This window comes from Protopterus annectens, chromosome 3.part0, assembly GCF_019279795.1.
Source record: "Protopterus annectens isolate FY-2018-M chromosome 3.part0, PAN1.0, whole genome shotgun sequence".
In the NCBI taxonomy this organism is placed as follows: domain Eukaryota; kingdom Metazoa; phylum Chordata; order Ceratodontiformes; family Protopteridae; genus Protopterus; species Protopterus annectens.
Window position 1 is genome coordinate 280,087,381 of NC_056731.1, and position 22,964 is coordinate 280,110,344.

At 39.2% G+C, this 22,964-nt stretch overlaps 1 protein-coding gene across 1 annotated transcript in view; it reads left to right on the forward strand.

The window, feature by feature from the left end:
* Positions 1–22,964, forward strand: part of SLC4A7 (solute carrier family 4 member 7) — a 1,497,737-nt gene that overhangs the window by 244,952 nt on the left and 1,229,821 nt on the right. The gene's annotated exons all lie outside the window — the stretch shown is intronic.

The following is a 22,964-nucleotide window of genomic DNA, read 5'->3' on the forward strand; positions in this document are numbered from 1 at the left end:
GATTGCAGCCCCCAAACATTTCCAACGCCCAAGTTAAAACTGCTCTCTCCAAAGCAAAAACACAGCATCCATGGGACCCGACGGTCTCCCCGGCTGTGTGCTCCACCAACTCAATGAGGAATTAAACCCACAACTAGGACAGCTATTTAATCAAACTCTTACCTCTGGATATGTACCCAGGGAGTCGCGCACTGCAACTGTGGTCCCACTTCACAAAGGCGGTGCTTCCACCCACCCTGGAAATTACCGCCTATTAGCTTGACAAGCCTTATCTGCAAAGCCATGGAGAGGATCATAATGGACCTCATAAATAAAGACATAGGGAATTTGCAGACCTTGGATCCAACCCAGTTTGGCTTTGTCAAAGGCAGATCATGCCTTTTAAACTTGGTTGACTTTTTCAAAACAGTCACCAAAGCCATTGATGAGGGAAAGGCAGTCCATACAGCCTACCTGGATCTGGCGAAGGCCTTCGATACAATACCTCACTCGGGTATCATTGAAAAACTCAGCAGCTTAAATGTTAACCCATACATCACAAGATGGGTTGCAAACTGGCTGAGTGACAGAACCCACAGGGTCAGAGTTGCTGGCGCCATGTCAGACTCAAAGCCTGTCACAAGTGGGGTCCCACAGGGCTCAGTCCTGGGCCCACTCTTGTTTGGCATCTACTTTTCCGAAGTACAAGCAAACACAGGAGGGTTATGGCTGACATAGTTTGCAGATGACTGCAAACTGGGAGCCATAGTAGAAAACACATCTGACACAGATATCCTTCAGAAGGGTCTCACAGAAACGGATAACTGGTGCCAGAGCCATGGCCTAAAGTTAAATGCCAAAAAATGCATAGTCATACCCTTCGGGAAAAACAAGGTTACCCCTAGCTACCAAATAGGTGGCAATCCACTGAGCACAGAAGAAGTTATCAGGGACTTGGGGACCCAGGTTGATTGTAGTCTGTCATTCGACACCCATGTAGCTAAAGTAGTTAGGAAGACCTCCTACATTGCCCACCTTATCATGAAGGGATTCTCATCTAGATCAAGGGAGGTCATGGTCTCCCTTTACTCATCACTCATCAGACCAATGATTGAGTACAATGCCCAATTCGGAATGTATCTGACCCGACACTTGCAGCAGCTGGAGAGACCACAAAAGTTCCTCACCAAAAGGATAAAGGGTCTCAAAAATCTGTCCTATGCTGCCCGACTGAAAGAACTCCAACTCTATTCAGTCGCACAGCTTGCTCAGAGGTGACCTTTGCCTAACATACAAGGCCATGTCAAACCCAGATTTGATGAATATGCTTCACCTCAAAAATCTAGATCCACCAGAGCCACAAGGGCGGAGACTTAAACCTCGACACGGCTATTAATAGGACGTGCTGGAGGGATAGATTCATCACCCAAAGACTCCCTATGCTGTGGAACAAAATCCCGGTATATGTGAGGCAGAGCACCTCGCTGGCCTTGTTCAAGAGAAATCTTGACCAATGGATGGGAGATCGCAAATATACCCCAGGGATTACCTCAGTGTCACTGCTCGACAGAGGCACAGCAAAATAATGGGTATAGTTCCCCATACTTAAGGGGTGGCGTAAGCCACAAAACGATGGGCTAGGCTTGTAAATGCCCTCGGGCAGATAGCCTAGTATGAACCTATGAACCTATATATATGTATATATATATATATATATACATACATACATATATACATATACATACATATATATATATATATATATATATATATATATATATATATATATATATATACATACATACATATATACATATACATACATATATATATATATATATATATATATATATATATATATATATATATATATATATACATATATATATATATATATATACATATATATATATATATATAAATGAGTCCTAGTGACATTGCCGAAATTACAGATGTCTGAATCCCAAATTATCAAGACCAGAAGTCCAAAACACCACTTTAATATAAGATCAGTATGCCAAAACAGGTAGTACAAAGTGTCCATAGTTTTACATGGACAGCGAGGTACAGTGATGATCGGGAAATATACCGTTTCTATCACTGTAGTGCGAGCTTGGAGTTGGTATATATAATTAGCGGGGTGGTAAGGGGGAGAAGCCTCCCACATGGGGGTACAGGGGAGCTTCCCCCCCTGCAAAAATGTTTTAGGGTATGTTGTACTGTTGGTGTTTTGTGTACTGTGTTGTTTCGGTGGTGTGTGTTTCAGCATGCTGATCTTTTGTTGAAGTGGTGTTTCTGACATCTGTGTCTGTAATTTGGGATTCGGACATCTGTAATTTCAGCAATTTCACTATGATCCATAAATATGTGAATATATATATATATATATATATATATGTGTATATATGTATATATAAAATGTATTCTGTGTGTGTGTCTGTGAATAGGTTTACATTCATATGGACAAGCTCACATTGTTCAACCATACATTTTACTGACTTTCGTAAAAACACCGAATTCGGCATTTCTGACTGCTCTCCACCCTAAAATGAGTGCAACCATGCTGTAATTAAATCAAAAGGTGCTTCAGCAAAGTATTTGTTTAAGGATGTGCACACTTATGCAACCAGCTTATTTTACATTTTTTTATTTTTTATATTTTTCCCCTAACAGATTTGTTTGTTTTTCAATTGAATTGTACAGGTTATAGGTCACATTAAAGGTGGGAAAAGTTTAGAAATGATTTATTGTGGTCTCGTATTTTATATCACAAAAACCTGGCATTTTAGCAGGGGTGTGTAAACTTTTTATATCCACTTTCCTTGACAGACCCTACCAGCGCTTCTGAAAGGAGGCCCGATTGTCCACCTCTGGAGGCTGTAGAGGATCAGTTATCCCTGCACAAGAGAGCCTGGATAGACCTTACAAAAGATACATGGGTGCAGAGGATTATTTCTAGAGGTTATATTATTCCTTTTTCCTTACCATCTCCACCATATGCAAAATTCCAAATGTTTTACCCAGTCAGAGGAATGCAGCAGCACTAGAGTTAGAAAAGGTGCTAGAAAAAACAGTCGTCCAAGAGGTTCCACCAGAACAGGTAGAATCCAGAAGTTAAGATTCTTTTTAGTGTCCAAGAAAACAGGGGACGTGAGACCGATTCTGGATTTCAGCAGACTGAACAGGTCACTACAACACACCAAGTTCCGGATGGTGATGGTTCAGTCCATTCTGCCCTTTTTGTGCAAGGACGATTGGATGTGCTCATTGGACTTTCAGGATGCGTAATATCACATAAAATTGAACAAACAATCCAGAAGGTACTGCACTTCTGGCTGGGAGCCAGTCATTACCAGTTCAGTACTACCTTCCCAAGATGAAAGCTGTATTGGCAGTACTACCTTCCCAAGATAGGTTCATAGGTGTGTACTAGGCTAATGGCCCTGGAGCCTTTACAAGCCTAGCTCATAGGATTACCCTGGCATCATGACACCCGACCTTAGTTTCCATTGCCTTTTTCGAGTAGAACCACTGGCGTGATCCCTGGGGTGAATTTTGACCTGGACTTCAGAGAAGTAGATACCAAACAGGCGAGAACCCAGGACTGAACCCTGTGGGACTCCACTACAGTCCTTTGCAACTGCACTTATTTCTTCTTCTTGAGGTGCTAGAGCCCTGAGCAATTCCTAGAACTGTTGTGATTTCTCTCCAGTCATCTTCTAGGTCTTCAGCCTGGTCTCTGTTGACCTTGGAAGCCTTCTTTGACTACTGCTTGCAACTGATTGTGGCAACCAGTGTTGTTTTTACTGTGGGCTTACTGTTTCACTGGGGATGAAAGCTGTAGTGAATTGGAGAATTTTGCCAGCCTTCCAGTGTGTGTGTGTGTGTGTGTGTGTGTGTGTGTGTGTGTGTGTGTGTGTGTGTGTGTGTGTACATGCATGTGGAAATAATTTGTTGGCAGATACCATATTGAAGGGGCACTGGAAGAAACTGTGGTTTTACCCAGAGCTTAGCAAGAAAAGGGACTGATGTGCCATACCAGAAATGTGATTCTGTAAGTGGCCAGTATATAGTTCTAGTCGGAGTGTGTATGTTATAATCTCATATTTGGGACAACAGTGCTTATTCCCTCTATACTTCATTTGGTGAATTGGTTACTGAAGGGGATTTGTGTTTGCTATTTTGTTTCTTTAACTTATGTAGTACTGGTGTGAAACCATAGCCCATACCTCTGGTTTTAATCGTACCTTTTTGAGGCAGAGAAGTGAATTCATGCACTGTACCCCCTGTCCCTGGTGTACTGAGGTGGTACACTGGCTGCAGTGGTGGAATTCAAACATCATTAGTGACAGCCTGATGTTCACACTTGGTAGTAGATGTTGCCATCTTTCAAATATGCTTTGTTGTTCATTTTGATATCTTGTACTGAATTGTGTTCATACTGCTTTTGCATTATTTTTGTCAACGTATTTATGGTATTTGTACTGTCATTTAGTGCTCTGAAGTTCATTTGCTCACTTTGTACTGAATGCATTTTTTAAACGTCTTTCCTGTGTTTTGTTTTCTTTGTACAGAGCTTTTTCTTTAGCCCAGCTCTGTAAACACACACACACACACACACACACACACACACACACACACACACACACACACACACACACACACACACACACATAATCTGTTTATACATATATGGAATCAGAGTAGGTATTCTACTTAAGTTGTAGGTGACCGGTGGTTTGAGAGGTCCATTTGAGTGACCAAGTGGCTTGTCAACTGCTTTATAGATAGATACACACAAGTGTACATGTGTTGCACGTATATATATATATATATATATATATATATATATATCGGTCTACTGCTTTTGGTCGAATTACATTTGGTCGAAAATGATTTCAGGCAGCCCACTTCACCGAAAATGCATTTCACTGAAAACCCATTTGGTCGAATTCCATTTGGTTGAAAATGGAATAAAGCCCTTGCCCCACTGTAGTGCGACCCTGGAGTGAGAATATAAAGTTGGGGGGGTGGGGGCATAGCCCCCCCACATAATTGCAGTGTAGTCACTATGATATATTTGTGTATCCATTAAAAATACATTGAAACATATAATGTCTGTAAAAACTAGTTGAAAAATGTGGGGGGCTGTGCCCCCCACACCCCCCTAACTTTATATTCTCACTCCAGGGTTGCACTGCAGTGGAGTAGGAGCTATATTCCATTTTCGACCAAATGGATTTCGACCAAATGAGCTTTCAGTGAAGTGGGCTGCCTGAAATCATTTTCGACCAAATGTAATTCGACCAAAAGCAGATTCATATATATATTTGTATATATATATATATATATATATATATATATATATATATATATATATATATATTAGTTTGTCTTCTCCGATATTTCAAAAATGCAGTTTGCCGAAAACACATATCACAGGAGCTTAAATTTCCAAGCATGATATGAACATATTGTGTCTTAGCTGTGCCTTTCAATCAATCCAACCTTTGAACTTGGCCGTACAATGCACCTGTTGTCAATATGGCAAATGTGACATGACATGAACCCAGAGTTATCAGCGATGTATACGAGACTGCCTAATCGCAATGAGGAGTAAAAATTTTAGTGATTGAAGGCTATACATATATTATCTAGAGAAATGCTCAAAGATACACTGGTTATAACATACAGACGCACACATTTTCTAGTACTTTGGCAGAGGCCAAGCCCCCCTGTTCCCCCCATGGGGGGGCAGCACCTCCCACACCCCCTGCAGATTATATATACCAACTCCGAGATTACACTACAGTGAAAACAAGTGTAGATTTCCTGAGCCTTTCTGAAGTGTGATCTCCAGTTAAAGCTACCAGCACTGTGAAAATAATTGTCCACATCCTATTTGTACACCTACCGTCAAATCTGTCATGCCACAGAACTAATATGTAGTACAAGAAGCTACATAAACACTTTGTACTTGTACCTGAACGTCTCGCACCAGCATGACATTAACTGTTTGCTTACATGAAATTCAGCAAAGTTAACTTTCGGAATACTGCACTTTCAGCAAAGTGGTGTCTGTAATTTCGCATTCGGTAAACTGTAAATTCTGTGAATGAAATGGGATCCATATATGACATGTATGTTTGTTCCCCTGCAAAAAAGTACTGATATATTTAGGTAAAATAGGTGATGAGTTACTTAGCAATGTATTATGCTAATGTGAGATAAAACCAAGAATGTGGTTGTTGATTATCCATCAATTTAGTGGCCGTCAAGGCTGCTTCCACCCCTGTGGTTATTTACTCAGGATTCAACACAATCACGAACCAGTGAGGTGAAGTTCTCTTGTAGTTCTTCTAATTGAGTAAGAATGTAGGAATACACTTCTTCCATTCCCACCCTCCACAAATGGGGTGTCTTCACTAACCTTGGCTGTTTGAGTTCTCTGTATTTTGGGCAGGTATATAATTTGTTAAATAAGTAAAGGTTGGATGTTCATTATTTCTTGATTTGCAGAAAGATGCTCATTGGTCTGTATGAGGGCAAACTGGCAGGCTTTGGAGAAGGGGTTATGCTTATTTATCTAGTACGTTACACCACAACATACATCATTTCACATACATGGATACCCTTAAATGTGGACTTCAGGCATTGTGAATGGAAGATTTGGGAGTAGATGAAACCCAGTTGGCCATCCATCAAGGAAAAACTCTTGCTTCATGGATATCCTTCCATTCTTGTGTTCTGGACCAACTTGAATTTTTCAAGAGTAACATTCCGACAAACGTTTCTGCATGTAGGTTTATTTTGCCACATTTGGGACACAGTTTGGATACGTATGTGGGTACAAGAGGCAGCCTGTCATGCACTACCCAGATATTCATTGTAAGGCCACTGATACCATGTGATCCATTTCCTGTGACTGTTAGTTGCATGTGATCATGTGTCTTCTGGTCTGGCTTCCAGAGTTTTACAGATATTTCCAGAGCAGGAATGGATTAGTCCAGGAGGCCAGATAATGCATAACTAAAAAGGAGAAGAGTCTGTGCCATTCATCAATCTTTTCTAAAAGAAATAAACACTTATTTGTCTGTGCCTTTCATTCCTTCTAGACAACATTCAGAGTGATAGCCATCCTGAGTGGTTATCTGTTGGTTCTAGAATATGTTATGTATAATTGAGATTATTCAGATTAGATTTGGATTATGTTCATTTTTATTTTCTGAGATCCATGATGCTGCATGAAAAGCTGACTAACAAGTGTGCCTGTGGAAGATGAATCCTACCAAAAGACTACCCTGTGCATTTCTTCTTTCATTTGAAAGAGGACTGTGAGGTCTGTTCCTATGAGAACTACACCACCTTTAATAAAAAGTTGCTTCACTGTTGGACCCAAAATTTGAAGACCTTTGAACACAAAAAAGTTAGTAAAATTAATGCAAGGGACTTCTGGCACTTGGGGAGTGGGGTCCCTCTTCAGGTGTTCTAAAGAGAGCAGACTATAAAAAGGAAAAAAGATTAAGAAAGTGAAAGGCACCTGTGAGATTACTATTTTATGATCCTCTGAAGTTTAAAGGGACTGGATCAGGTGGGGAGCAGACTTGTGCACCCCCTCCAGTTCTGCTACCTTTGCCAATTGTACTGCCAAGTGAAATGACTTTTTGGGAGGCTGAGTGGGAGATTATCTCATGTAGTCAACCAGACCTCCATTGAAGCAGTGAAGGTCTGTAGAGAGGCCGCCAGTTCAGGTATCCACAACAGATGTTAGACCTTTACATGTTTTTGCTAGTTTATCAGATGGATTCCGACCTAGACATCCCAACCTTTCATGAGTAGTAGGTTCCAGAAGGCCCTCCCAGTGTCATGCTGTCTATCCTCCTTCCCCAATGGAAAAGCCACCTAAAACTTTTTCTTGGGAGCCCCCACCCAAAGACCAGACATTTACCTGATTGATGCAAGCCGACGCCTGTGCCACCTTTGAGTATTACAGGGTTACCAGGAAATACTTGGCTGAGGGGCACTGGATTGGCTTTCAAGCTGCTCAGACTTCAACATGTTGGACAGATTCTCCAGTACAGTGAAAAAGAGAATATCTCCCTCAACTGGACTTCTCAGATTTTGAATTGGACAAGCAGAATCTGGTTTGCTATATGCATACCTTCTCTGCTGTAGTCTGGAACATAGACAGTGAGGATACTTTCCCATCAGGATTCCCTCTGGATGGTGTCCTATTTGAAGAGACTGTTTACTGGTTGAGGGAACATTTCATTTGGGGATTTGAAGCGATACCCACATTTCATAAAAAGACATACAGGCCTTTTGGGGATTGTGGAATCTAGACCAACAGTTGTGTTTGAAGACGCATTTGAATGTGCTTCTTTACAGCCTGACTGCCAAACACTACCTCCAGAAAGCTAGGTAGATTCTTCTGGGGGCAAGAGAAAACTTAAGATGCATAAGTGGATGTCCCATTTATACTAGAACATGCCAGCATTCAAGAAAGGGATGCTTCCACTATGTGAGGGAGGAAGAATGCTCAGCTCTGAGTATTGGGCTAAATGCTGGGTTTAGCCTTCAGCAGATATTCCCAAAAATAACAACTGAAGCAGTGAATATACTTGAACATCTACTACTGTGTATAGTGACTTGTATGAATGCACTTTACTTATGTAGTATATACTATAAATTGTAATTTCCCTCTTATCTGAGGTTATTGCTAAAAATGTTTGTCATTCAGTGGGAGAGTTCATCTCCAACAAACTGTGTCCCTTTTTTAACTTTATTTCCTTTCCTTTTACATTTAGAGTCACTGGCAAAGAAGATAAGGGATTCACAAATTCAGGGATATAAATGATATTTTAATCAAGAAAAATTACCTTTATTTGCAGGTAATATTATCTTTTTAGGATGCAAAATTTAATGAAGATAAAACAAAGGCTATAACCATAAATTATGTACCCACACACAAATTGGTTCAGCATGTTCTATTTTTATGGGAATATGATAAGATGAAGTATTTAGGTGTTTGTATTAAAAAGGCTTCTATTATGCCAGCTTAAAGATATGTAGAAAGAGACTAAACAAAAGATAATACTAAAACTGAGAAACTAGAATCTCTTGATTGTGGATATTAAGATACAAGCAGTGAAAATGTTTGTTTAGTTTTAATGTACATGTTAGGCATATTTTTATCAGCCAGAGTAGAAGATGTGAACAATAATTTAAAAAAGTTGAATGATTTTTTTCTGTTAGAAGAGAGCAAGAGTTAAGTAGGATAAATTAGTCCTTCCCGTAGAACAAGGTGATTTAGGATTGCCTGATTTGAAGGAATACTTTAGAAATGCAGTGTTAAGGCTCATATATATTAACACTAGCAGAAGGTTATAGATCAAAGTGGAAAGGGATTATGGTGAAATTGGGGTAGTTTGAGTAGTAAGGAGAGGGTAGAGTTGTGGATGTCAGTCCTAAAGGAAAATAATAACCATTCAGAGTGTTATATTCATAAAGTAACAGAAAGTATTCAAAGAACTTAGACAACACAGGAATGAAAGGAGAGTTTGCCAGTAGGAATGATTGCAAAGTACTGGTGCAAAAAACAGTCAAGAGAGCTGGAATTTACTGGAGAAAATTGGCAAAGAAACACTGTATTGTTGAGTAACTGTAGAAGGAAAGGTAAAAGAGTGGGATGAGGTCAAGCGTTTGTACTTCAGTTTAGAGACTGCCTTCCCTACCAGAGATAGCTATCTAAGTATAAGCAGAGAGAGAGGGGGAGTGCTAAGTGAAAGACCAGCTTTGGTAGAGTTTTTGGGAATACAAAATATTGCGTAACTGTAAGAATCAATCAAAGGAGATTAGTAAAGCTTGGGAAGACAGACTGGAAAGGAAATTCGGAAGGTTTAGGACTTTTGCTTGGAAATTTTTGCATAGGTATTTTTATACTTCAAGCAGACTTCAGAGAGTTTTTCCTCAGGTAGTTAGCAAATGCTGGAGGCATGATGAGAAACAAAGAAGTAACTGGGAATGTTTTATTTGGGGGGAGGGCGGTTGTAACAGGTTCGTAGGTTTTAAAAATTGCCAACAAGAGTACTTAGTCTGAAATGTTGGGGGATTTAAAGGAAATTATTATTTCTAAGTTGGGACACAGGATCTGAATTGTCTAAACATATTAGGGCCTTACTAAGTTTAATGCCAGTGGCGTCTAAAAAAAAATACTAGAAAATGGCAATCAAAATTTAAGCCAGCTGTAACTTGAAATACTGAATATTGTAAAGGAGATAAAAGAACTGCAGTGCAGGATAATTAGAAGAGGGAAGAAGCAAATTAAATAGAAATAATGGCATTTGTGGGAACAGTACATGCAAAATAATGTTCATGGGGGTGAGTTTCAGCTAATGTTGACATGAATTATAAAATTATTAAAAAGAAAATGCATTGTATGCTGCAATGGAAAGAAAATGTCATTATGGTTTGTTTTCTTTCCTATTAATGTTTTGAGCATTTACTAAACTACAATTTACAAAATAGAATAGGTAGACATATATTGTCATCCCACCTGTCTGGTCATTATATGAGTAAGGAAGTCAAAATTTGTTCTGGATTATTTTAGAATTCTGAGAATATTTATGTAGTTATGCAGACATGCAACTAGTTTCAATTTGGCAATATGGTAGTTTACTGGCATAATTTAATTAAGGTTTCAGAAATGTTACCAGATAATCTCTCATTGTCTAGGAATTGGAGTGGGGAAATGATGATCAGTACCAAAGAGCATGATGGGAAATTAGTGGTAATCTGCCCCACAAGAAAAATCTGTTACTTAATGTAGTTTGTAGTACTACACCTGAAATGATGAGAGGTGTTTGTGTAATGCTTGAATATTTTGGACATTTGTTCCAGACCATTTGGTCAATGAATTTATGGAGCTTTTAGATAAAGTATTTTAGTCTTTGTTGTTGTGTGGAAAATTTGGGGATTAGCAGTTCTCCTTAGCAGTATAAGAGCACTCGACCAAAAGTTCTATTGTGATTTTGGTGGCTACTGCCAATCATTAGCGGACCGGAGTTCTGCTGTGGCGACCCCTAACTGGGAAAAGCTGAAAGAAGAACCATGACACAAGCCACTACTAGTGGCAGTGATGGTCACAGAAAGTAATTTAATTTGCAGGTGGTACAGTTATAGTTGAAAAAATGTGTAAACTTTTTTAGAAATGTGGACTAAATAGACAGCTAACCGTATTTAATATTACTGTTGGTCACACATCCATTAAAAAGGCCAAGGGACTCTTCATGTACAGATCTAAATAAAAGGCGGGTTCACCTTCAGTATACATTGTACGTTTGAGTTCTCTGGTACTATAGACAGAAGGCAGTCATCACACATGCAGCTGAACTATAAAAATGCTAACATTCTTATATAGGGTGAACAGTTGATGTGTTACACAGATTTTTTGTAGAACATTTAATATGAAACAGTTTAAATAGTGGCCTGTTTCACAAAGTGCAGTTTGGCAGGGTGCACATTTACTGAAAATTCTAGTGTTTTTTGTTTATACGAGGGAGGCTGTTTCATATAGTGAAAGCTCAGGGGGTTATTTAGTGTACATCTTGATATACATTTGTAAACATCTGGACAAGACCCCTGTGTAAGGCTGTCCCAGTTCCTTGCCAGTATGTACTGCACATTTTAGTCATGGAGCAGTGCCTTGGCTGCTTGTTTCAGTTTTAATACCTGGATTAAAAAAAAATTCATTACTTGGTAAGTCAGCTGGTATGGGACAAATTTCCACAGGTGCATGAATATGGGATTCAGTTTACTAGATAGGATGTTACGTTATTTCTGTTTAACAACCCCTTATTTCAATACAACACCCCAACAAAGAGTCTGTAACATGACTTTTAGCAATGTAGTTGCTTTTTAAATGTTTTGAAAAAGAACTTGGCGACATTGGGGGCATTAAACACATAATCAGCTGCTTTGATGTAGAATGTTAGGCTTTCACTTTTCTCACACATCTGATATAACTTCTGACTGGCATATCTATAAATGTGAGGCATATGTCCTTGCTTAACACATGCTTTTTCACTACTAGGATATATTAAAACTGAGTGTCTTGCTTAGATTCAATCCTCTGCTTTATAGTTGTGTGGATTACTAGAGTTCACTCTCTGATCCTGTAATTTATCTAAATAATGTATGACTAAGTAAGCTTCCCCCCTCATATCAACTTCTACCAAGGGTCAGTAGCATTTGGCACACAGTCTCAATGCCTTCGTATCAGTCTACTGCTGCTAGCTGCTAAATAACTGATCATCATGACAATGCAGGGAAGATTTGTAGATGTTAGACAACAGATGTACCAACTGTAAAATAGCTGGTTGTATTTTTTATTTGAGTATATATATTAGAAAAGTGCAGGCAGGAAGGACAGCACTTAAATTTTTTTTTTTTCTATTTTTATTTAATGTTCATACATGTAATGAAGGCTTTGAACAGTCTTTTATAGAATATCAGCTCTGTGGTTCAAGGATACTGGTGATTGAGCTCTGTCATATTATTTTGTTAGTTTTTTTCTGTGCTTTCTCTACTACTTAATCTTTGCATGTGACTACCAAAACTGAAAATATTTGCCCCAGATGGAATGAGACTAGGTATTTGAATTGTTGTACGGTGGCACAGAGGATAGCATTGTCACCTCACAGCAAAAGGTTCACCTGTTTGATTCTCAGCTGAGGTGCCTAGTGTGCAGAGTCTGTATGTCCGCGTGGGTATCCTCCTGTGCTCCAGTTTCTTCACACATTCCAAAGACGTGCAGTAGGTGGATTGGACACTCTAAATTGGCCATAGGAGTGAGTTTGTGCGAGTGTGTGGCATGGAAGAACGACAGTGGCAGGACTAGCCACCCGGCAGTGTAATCCATGGCTCTAGATTGTCACTGGTGTAAAAATGGGAGAAAGGGATTGTGGCTAGATAGATGGACTATAACCTCTGTGTTTCTTGGAATCGTTGGAACAACAATTGTAATCAGGCATGTTCAGCACCAAATTAATCTTTTAGGAGTTAAGTGTTGCTAAAACAACATCTAGGTATATTAGTATGACTGAGTGTTTCTGCATTTTACCTTTTTACATTCGGTAGGCCTGCAGCGATGTAACAACAGTGATAGCTTGCACTGTACTATTTTCTGCCAAAGTCTTCAGACACTAGACCCAACAGATTTTGATTTTGTCAAAGGTAGGTCATGCCTATTGAACCTGGTGGAATTCTTTGAGAAGATTACTAAGGCAGTTGATGATGGCAAAGCTGTTTATGCTGCCTACCATGACCTAGCTAAAGTACTCTACTTGGACACTTTAAACAAACTCACTGAATTAGGCATAAACCCCTGTGTAACTTGTGGATAGGCAATTGTCTGACAGGACCCAGAAAGTTGGACTCCGAGAGACCACCTCCACAAAGAGACTGGTCTTCAGCAGAGTCCCCCAGGGCTCTGTGTTGTTTCTGCTTCTCTTTGGTATCAGTTTTTTTTGGAAGTAAAAGTCAATGTCGAGGGCCTCTGGCTTACCGTGTTTGCAGATGATGGCAACCTAGGAGCAATCGTAGAAACCCCTCTAAGATGCTAACATATTCCAGGAAGGTCTAACACAAATGATTGGTGTCACAGCCACAAATGCCAAGAAATGCATAATAGTGGATTTTAGGAAGTTTACCACCCAATGAAACTACCTCATTGATAAAACACCCCTAAATGTAGATACAGTAGTCATGAATTTGGGGGCTGTGTAGATAATAACTTGGCTTTTGACCAAAATGTGTCTAAGTTTGTAAAGAAAATCAAAATCATTCTGTCACTGCCCTTATAATTAAGGGCATTGCATATAGTTCCAGGGACGTCATCATGCCACTTTATGCCAAAATCACCATAATTGAGTATATCGCCCCCTTCTGTATGTACATAACCAGGCACATGCAACATGTCCACAGATGTTCCTCAGAAAAAGAATACAGGGCATAAACACACAATCCTATTCAGATCACCTCAAACTCTATCTCTATATTGTGTTTCCTACAGACTGCTGATAGTTGATTTATGCCTGGCATACTAGGCATCCTTGGATCCTGCTGTGATGGACATTGTGCATATCCATAAAACACACCACCATAATTAATCTATGCATTTCAACTTTGCTTGGGACATAAACAGGGCATGTTGTAGAGATAGCTACTTATCTCAAAGAATCCCCATTCTCTTTAAGCTTCATACACTAATCCTATAAAAGTGCAACCTGGACCAAGGGAGTGGGAAATCTGAAATTCATTCCTGGTCTGGGAGGCAGACATTAAATCATGCCGTAACTAACATAATAACCTCTAAGGCACAATAACTCATGGGTTACCATTGGGTTGCATCATTAGCGTACTATACACCAATGAACTCATTGTTATGCATTTTAAAGCTTCTTGGTATAATAAACACATTTATGTCTGTGTCTGTAAGGTTATTCATTGTTTGATTTTCCCCCCTTATTAATAATTGCTGGAGATAATCGGCTAGCAGTGATTTTCCATGTGCATTATATTTTATGTTTATATGTGTGTTATAGTGTTTTATTTTCCTTTTTGATTAAAATATTACTTGGTGTATTGGAAGAGTTTCTGTCAGTGAATAACAAACCTCTATAATCACCTTCTTAACGTTGCGGCTTACTTTACTGAGTGCTATTATTTGTAAATGAGAAGCACAGACTTTTTAATAATATGGAACAACTGCAAGTAGTTCAAGTATGATGTAAAAAGTAATCTAATATTTCCTTTTATCAGTTTAGTGCAGTTCAGTCAAGCGATAAAAGCAGATATCAGTTAGTGTAGCTTTTGCAACAAATTTTTGCTATTTGTGCTGTTATTAAGGCCTTTTGTATTTTAATTCCTCTCCCTCCTGGTTATGTTTAGTTGTGTTTCATGTCGACCATGTCAGTGCCTGATTCTCTGTGAAACTGACATCTGTTTGAATTTATGGCATTTCTGTTCTTTATATATGTAACAGTATATGTAAAATGACACAACAGTATAATTTAAAAATAAATGCATTATTTTTTTTTCTCTGTGTGAACATATTAGATCATAATGTAAAAATAGTGCAGCTTTCATCACGTTTTCTCAGCCTCAGATGTAATGCACAGATGAGCACGCAAATATATACAAATTATTTGGAAAATAAATTAAATTGATGCTTGTGAATGGGACATAGATAGATATGCAGAAGTGTTGGAAACTTTTACACATACAAGGTACGTGTGTAATATGCCAGTAGGGTGTGGAAGTTTGGTGGGTAGCAGTATTCCTACATTTTGGGCTCCTATTACCTTGGTATTTCCTGTTTTAGTGCTCAGTGGATGTCTCTGCTGTGCTACATAATTTTAGCCTCATGAGTTCAGTTTATTTATATTAAGTATACTGCTCAAAACTAAACTGTTGGTGATAAACTGTGAAGACAGTGCATTTTAGAACATAAATGAACTGCTGTGTTTCTCCTGTTTAAAGAGGAGTACCAAGTGCATCTTAGAACACAAATGAACTGCTGTGTTTCTCCTGTTTAAAGAGGAGTACCAGGTATGTATCAGTGCCACTTAAGATCCAAGGACTTCTGTGTTACTCCTGTTTAGAGTACCAGGTATGTATCAGTGCCGCATAAGATCCAAGGACTGCTGTGTTACTGCTGTTTAAAGAGGAGTACCAGATATGTATCAGTGGCACATAAGATCCAAGGACTGCTGTGTTACTGCTGGAAGCAAATTTGGCATGGAGTGCAGCTTAGTCTGAAATGGACAGGTGCACATATCTTTCTACAGAGAGGACTGTTGTAACATTAAATCAGTGTAACAAATAGGCTTCATCTTAACATCTGCCATCATCTGGCCTTATTTTTAAGTATGAAGAAACAAAAATTGCAAGTAGAGGCACTAAAGGTCCATGTAACCAAAACATAAACTGTTGGCAAATTGTAATTCAATGAATGTTGTGTACCTGGCTATAGATGCCTGTGCTGGATATCATTTTATGTTGGGAAGACCAACTGTAAACTTAGGGATGGTATCCTGAAACATTTATCAGCCATACATTTGAACAATACACATAATGCTCTTTTTCAACATATTAAAGAACATCCAGGACACCACTTTACTTTCATGGTTTTACAACTGGTTAAGGTGAATGCCAGAGGGGTGATATTGTCAATCAGACTGACTACTGTGAGGTACAATGGTTTGTAAGGCTAGGTGGTGACAGAAATCCAGGACTCAGTGAAGTGGTACCTTTAAAACCTGTTCTTAGGAGGTGTAGACCTGTGACTTAGATGATTAGATCTTCATGCTCATTGGCTTATTGATTTTTAAATACCTTTAAAAAGGTTTTTGCTTGTTTTCTTGTATATGTCTGACGAAGGTTGTATCTTGAAAGCGCTTACATTTTATATTAAAACTTCTATGTTTTTACTGCCTTGGTGGTCTGTGAAGTCTTTTTCGCTGTTATTTTTAAGCATCTGAAGGTCCTGCTCATGAGGCTTACACTGGTGTTTGTGTTGCCAAGTTGATTTCCTTGAACCTCATAAAAGCAGCATTACTGTACTATCTTCTGGTTCATGTGACTGTAGTTTTATCTCATATAAATGTCATTTTGAGCTAATTTACATTTGCTAACTGTTCTAAATGCTTGCTGTTTTTTGCATTCTTCATGAACATGTTTGGTATATCCCCCCTCCCAGGTCATTTTTGCTCCCTTGTCGGCTAACTGTCATGCCTCAACCATTTAGACTTGAGACCATTTGTTCCTTCATGTTGTGGCATACTCTGTAATCACAGAGGTGAAAGCTGTCTGGAGGGAGCCATCATTCAGGTAACCATGAGGGCTGCTTGTCTTACTGCCATCATCCTAGCTAGGAGGGCATTTATACTGGCCCTAACCCCATGCCCTGGCTGGGGGGGGGTGGGCAATTGAGCTGCATCACAGTACACTGCCCAAAATGAATGCACACTCTCCTATGCCTACTGTAATGGCTACCACCCTCTGGCCACATGTTTTTTTTCATTCTAAACCCTCTTATGAGGGTACTAGTGCTTATATGAAGCTGTCTGTATGCCTCACCTCTCTAGGATGAGTAGGCCCATCCACACTTGCCAGCTTCATCAGCCTCTCAATCCACAAATCAAACCTGTGTTACCTGGGACATAGTTAGGGCTTTATTGTGGTATACCACTGGAGCTAGCTAATAGTTGGCAGTTTTGACTACTTAGAATATTCAGTACTGTGACTGGAGTTGGGGGGATGACAGTAGTCGTTTACTCCTTTATTAAGGCATTATGCTATACTGATAAAGGTATTTGGTACCTACCTCAGCAGTAAATATATCAGAGACTTCTTTATAAGTGAATATTTCAGAACAAGGCTAGAATTTCCTTAACATTTTATATTCATAAATCCTGATGAGGGCTTAATATGTCTGTAACTTGTGGAATCTAGCATTTTGGTCCAGAGTGTATTAAGAACCTGTGTGTCATTGTGTATTCATGACCCAATGAGCTGAAATATATTTTTCAGTGGAAACTTACATATCTCCCATGATGCCCTCACAAAATTTGAAAATGCCTTTGTACACAACCATTTCTGCATTTTGCCATGGTCTTTCTGTTTTGGCCTTGTATGCATCTGCTGTAGGACATAGGCTATCCCCACACCTTTCTTGGTGTATACCCCTAAGATAAACAAGTCTGGAGGTTTCTTGTTCACCAGAGAATTTTGAAAAATAAGTATAGAGTGTACTCGTGTTACACTAATTAGCCATAATGAGGAGGAAGCATGCCTGTAGCTAGGAGGAGTGTGGCTTGTTGGACTGAGTAAATTATTACATGTGTACTGTTACTGTGCATTCAAAAGCCAGTGTGAGGAACCATAATTATATTTTCAGGCAAAATGTCTGTATCTTTTACTTACAATGCTTTGGTAAAAAGAAGTTTTCAAGAAGTGCTTTTGTGCACTTACTGCTGTGTTTTTTCAGGCTCATCCTATACTGTCTTGATATATGAATGTTTTTGTTTCTTTCCTACTGGGTGTTTTTGTCATTAAGAACTTTTTGACCTTGACACATTTTTTTAAAGAAAATAAACGAAAACTCTTATCCAAAGTTTGCATTAAAAGTGATAAAAATAAGCAAATAAATAATACATGCAGTTTATGAACAAAAACAGCAGAATGTATTCAACTAAGCTCTTTTGTAACCAACTAAATTTTTCAGAATAAACCTAGAAATAGGGACATGGCATTTAAGCACTATAAAATCACTTGATACTGTCACATGAAAAGAGCAGGAAGGTACACAAAATTATTTCAATACATATTACAGTAGTCTTGTTACAGATCGAGCCCAACAACTTTTGTAGACCATCATGAATGCAGCTATGTAAAATATAAACGTTTATCTAAACTTATTGCTAAAATAATACCCCAAGAAGTGCTAAAAAGTATGAAAAGTATGTCAAAAGTCCACTTGAAAATTCAGAACCTTGTAGGTCTGGCTTTTTAAACACACGTATTCACATTTTCACCCAGACCAGGAGCATGTTCAGCGTTTAGCAGTAGTTGAAATCTCAGTTCTTTTACCTCACTGTTTACCACAATAAACAGAAATTTACGAAAGCCCCAACATACAATAGTATGCCTTTTTATAGGGCATTATTACCATCTGTAATTTTAACCATATATATGTGCTGAAATAAGCACTGTGAGAGCTTCTTAGGTACCCTACCCACATAGAAGCCTTTGTAGCTTAGGCATATTATCATATAACCTATCTTGTGTTTGTGTATTTCGGCTTTTTCCTGGTTAGGGGTCGCCACAGTGGAACTCCGGTCTGCTAATGATTGGCAGTAGATTTTTTACGTGCCGAGTTTGCCAGCCCTGATGCACAACCTTCAACGAAGGTATGCCCATTCACACATATCTCCACACAGAAGACGCTCTAGCTGAGAATCGAACGGCACAACGTCTTACTGTGAGGCGACAACGCTACCGCAGCACCACCACCGCAGTGATATAACCTAAGTTGCAAATAAGAAAACTCGGTCCTTTATTCAGGTCAGCCTTCCTACAGTCTAATGGCATGGATGATTGACCACTGATTCTTGCCATATCATTTTTAGAAAAAGTTATTCTATCGGTTGTTAAAGGGACTAGAAGAATATTTACCAGGACCTCATGTTTCTGTAAGTGGCTTAATACTACTATGGATTGCTGAACTTGACACTGATCAGTATTTTGTCACATTTCCCTAGATTTTGGCCTAATTAGCAAGCCTAATGTGTTTCAGACCTAGTGTAAATCTCTGTAGTCATTTATTTGTTAAGTTTGTGTGCATGCTACCACTAGTTCACACCACTGACCTATTTACTATTAGTTAAACTTTCTTAAATGGTAACCTGAAAAAGCAGAAAGGAGAGAGTTCATTAACTGCTCTCTCCCTGAACCATAATTCAACTTGTTATAGAAGGTTTTACAAGAAAATGTCCTTTGGTTAGTGATTAAAAACACTATAGAAATATTCAGTGCTTCTGCTAGGACTCAAACCTCAGTCTTCTGAGTTCTAGTTCACCGGATTTGTTTCCGTACTCTTTCTCTTTTTTTTTTTTTTTCTTTTGCCTGATTTTTTTCTGAATTGTGCTGGGAGGAGCAATTTGTTCCTGCACCTCAGTTGAAGGAATCTGTTGATGCACTTGTCTTTTTTTTCTCTCATTGGTCTTTCTAAAGAGACTTCCTTGGCAGAATACTGCTTTGGCTTGTAGTTTGAACTTTGTACTCCACAGACTAACTTTACAACCTTTTATGCCAGTGCCATTAGCTGACACGATCATGCTGTCATGGAAAACACGTCAGTTTTTTTTTTTTTTTTTTATGAAGACAGGTTTTCCCTGAACATTACTACTTCATTCAGGCCTACAGTTGTCACTGTTCAACTCAAGCTCAAAGGAAAAATGCCTTTTCTTACTGTGGATCCCCAGAGGCAACTTGGACACCATCTTGAAAATTGTTCTTCATTCAGAAAGGCATACAATTTGTCTTCTAAAGATGAACAAGCTGTCCCCACTGGAAAACAGACCCTGGTCAAATGGTTAAGTAATTGTATTTCTTTTTGCTGTGGTAAGACAACATTCAGGATGGTGCGGGCACACCCATTTAAGGCAACATGTGTCTCGCACGTTTCTTTCAGTAATTTTGCTACACACGTTGTATGATAAGCTGTTGTATGGCAGGATGTGTGCATTTGTCAGATGATGCAAATTGAATTTTCTGTCTCTGAGTAGGACTAGCTATGTGAGGGCTGCTCTGAATGGGCTGCCTTGGCATCCTTCCATTACACTATCCAGTATTTCTAGTTGTATTGTTAGGGATACTGTCCTCCATGTTTTTAACTGCTGTAATACTAAAAGTAATATTGCACTCACCTTAATAGTAGATGTGTAAGCCATAACTATTACAGAATGTGGGCGTACATCCACACCTTGAATTAATTCTGATTTTCTGCTTGTTCTGTGTGTCAGAAGTGTTTGGTTTGACATTTTGGTTTGACATTTTTGCAAATTGCAGTGGTTTTCCACTACCTCCCCTCAGTTAAAGTCAAATGCTTCTCTAGTGGACTTCAACTTCTCAAGCAATGGATGATTTCCCCAATAGAAGAACTGAAGTGGAATGAACTTCCATCAGGTTTCAGAAAGGTTGATTATACAACATTGTAATTGAAACCATATATAAGAGCAACAAAGGCATGTGATAGGGCAATGGAAGTGGTTGAAAATTTCATATCTACTCAGGATGTTCATGCATTAATAATAATATCTATACCCATGTAAGTATAAATGATGTAGTACTTCCTTCATGATGAGCGCTTGCCGTGAATGTCATACTCAGCTGTACTGTTCATGTCCTCCCTGGTCAGTGATAGACAGCTGTAGTTAAGGAGATTCCTTTTTGACCTGTCTGTTCCCAGTGTGTTAATTAAGAATGTAGCAATGTTAGATGCTTTGTTTTATCATCCCATTAAGGTTTTCCTTCACCTGGCCAACAGTTTTGTAGTGGTGGCATCTCAGTCAGAATTGAGCCAGGTCTGGGACAGCACCTTGGAGTTTTTTTCTTTGACCTTGGTTTGCAGCGAACTCAGCAAGTCTCAACCTATCCCTTCAAACATCTGCCATTAATAGGGCATTTCCTGTGTGTCCTTCATGGCAGATTTTTCCTGCAGTAGCCTGTAGTTGTAGAATCTTGTGGAACTAATCTCCAATGTCAGCAGTTACCCTCTTGCACCTCGTATGTTGGCCTACATTGTAGCTTTGTTGCTTGTAATTCAGATTGACAGGCTGAGAATAACTTCATTGATACCGTATGCATTCAGTCACACTGAAGCCAGGAACCCTGACCTGCCCCTTTCCTATTTCTAGAATTTGCAGGATTATATTGCTTTGATAGATTGAACCTCAGCACTTCCTCCAGGACATGACCTTTTAGTGGCAGTTGGCGCTATCCAATTTTAATGTGAATGCTTCAAAAATGGGATACTGAGTACATCTAATTTTCTGCACAGTGCAAGGAATGTGGTCTATGCAGAAAAGCTTTGTGTTGGAAATATGCAACATCATCCAAGGTATTAGGGGGTTGGTGAGATTTCTCTCCAGTGTTTTATGCCTAGACTTCCCTTCCTCTCATTGGGAGGTGTTGGTTGGGTTATAACTTCCCGATCACAAGTTTTGAAGCTTACTGTTCCCCTGTGCTCTTCCCATTATAATGTAGGTGGTGCAATGTAGCTGATTTTGCGAGATTGTTCTGCAGTGTGTGTGTGTGTGTGTGTGTGTGTGTGTGTGTGTGTGTGTGTGTGTGTGTGTGTGTGTCTCTACATATAAGTAAAGAGGCAAAGCTTACTACATGGTGAGTACAGGGGGGTGGTTCTCTGCAAAAGCACTCTTTTTCAAGAAATACTACTTTAGTATAGAGAAGTTTTGCTGTTGATCAGCCATAGTTGAGAAACTACTTTCCAAATGCAACAATGTGTAGAACTTACTGTAAATGACATCACCCATGCTGAACCAGAAGCTGTTGACAGGTGCATTTCAAATTTCTCCCCAGCTCCTTCCCAGATAGTTCAAAGGAAATACCACATACTACAGTCCCCCAACCATTAGTAGGGCACAGGTCTTCACTGCACTTTCCGAGGTCAAAAACAATGCATCAGTGGCCCTGATAACATCTGTAAATCCTCAGTAGTATGAAACGTGACCTCTGTGGTCCACTTGAATGACTTTTCAGCTGGAGCCCACAGTCAGGGTTTTGTGTCCAAGGAACGGAAGATGGATATAGCCATTTCTTTGCACAAGAGGTCCAACCACTGGTCTGGGTAAGGCCATGGAAAGAATCATCATGGATAAATGAGAACATAGGAAACCTGCAAATCCATTACAATTCAGCTTTGTTAAAGGAAGCTCACGTCTGTTAAATATGGTGGACTTTTTTCTTTAAGGAGGTCACCAGCTTACCTCAAATCTGGCCAAGAGTTTTGATACAGTATCCCACTCAGGCATTACAGGCAAGTTCACTAAATTAGGTTTAAACCCTTTTATCACCCACTGGATAGCAACTGGTTCACTGATAGAGCCCAGGAGGTAAAAATAAGTGAGGCCACCTCCACCAAGAGGCCAGTCAGTACTGGAGTCCCCTAGGGTTTGGTACTGGGCCCACTCGTTTTTGAGAATTATTTCTCTAAAATGGAAGCAAATCTTGAAAGTTTATGGCTGCCTAAGTTTGCAGGTGTTTGAAAGCTGGAGATTATATCAACAACTCCCTTGCAGACAACTAGCATTTGTCAAAAAGGATCATCTCTGACTAACAGATGGTGCCAAAGCCAATGGTCTTAAACTCAATGTTAAGAAATGCATAATTATACCCTTTGAGAA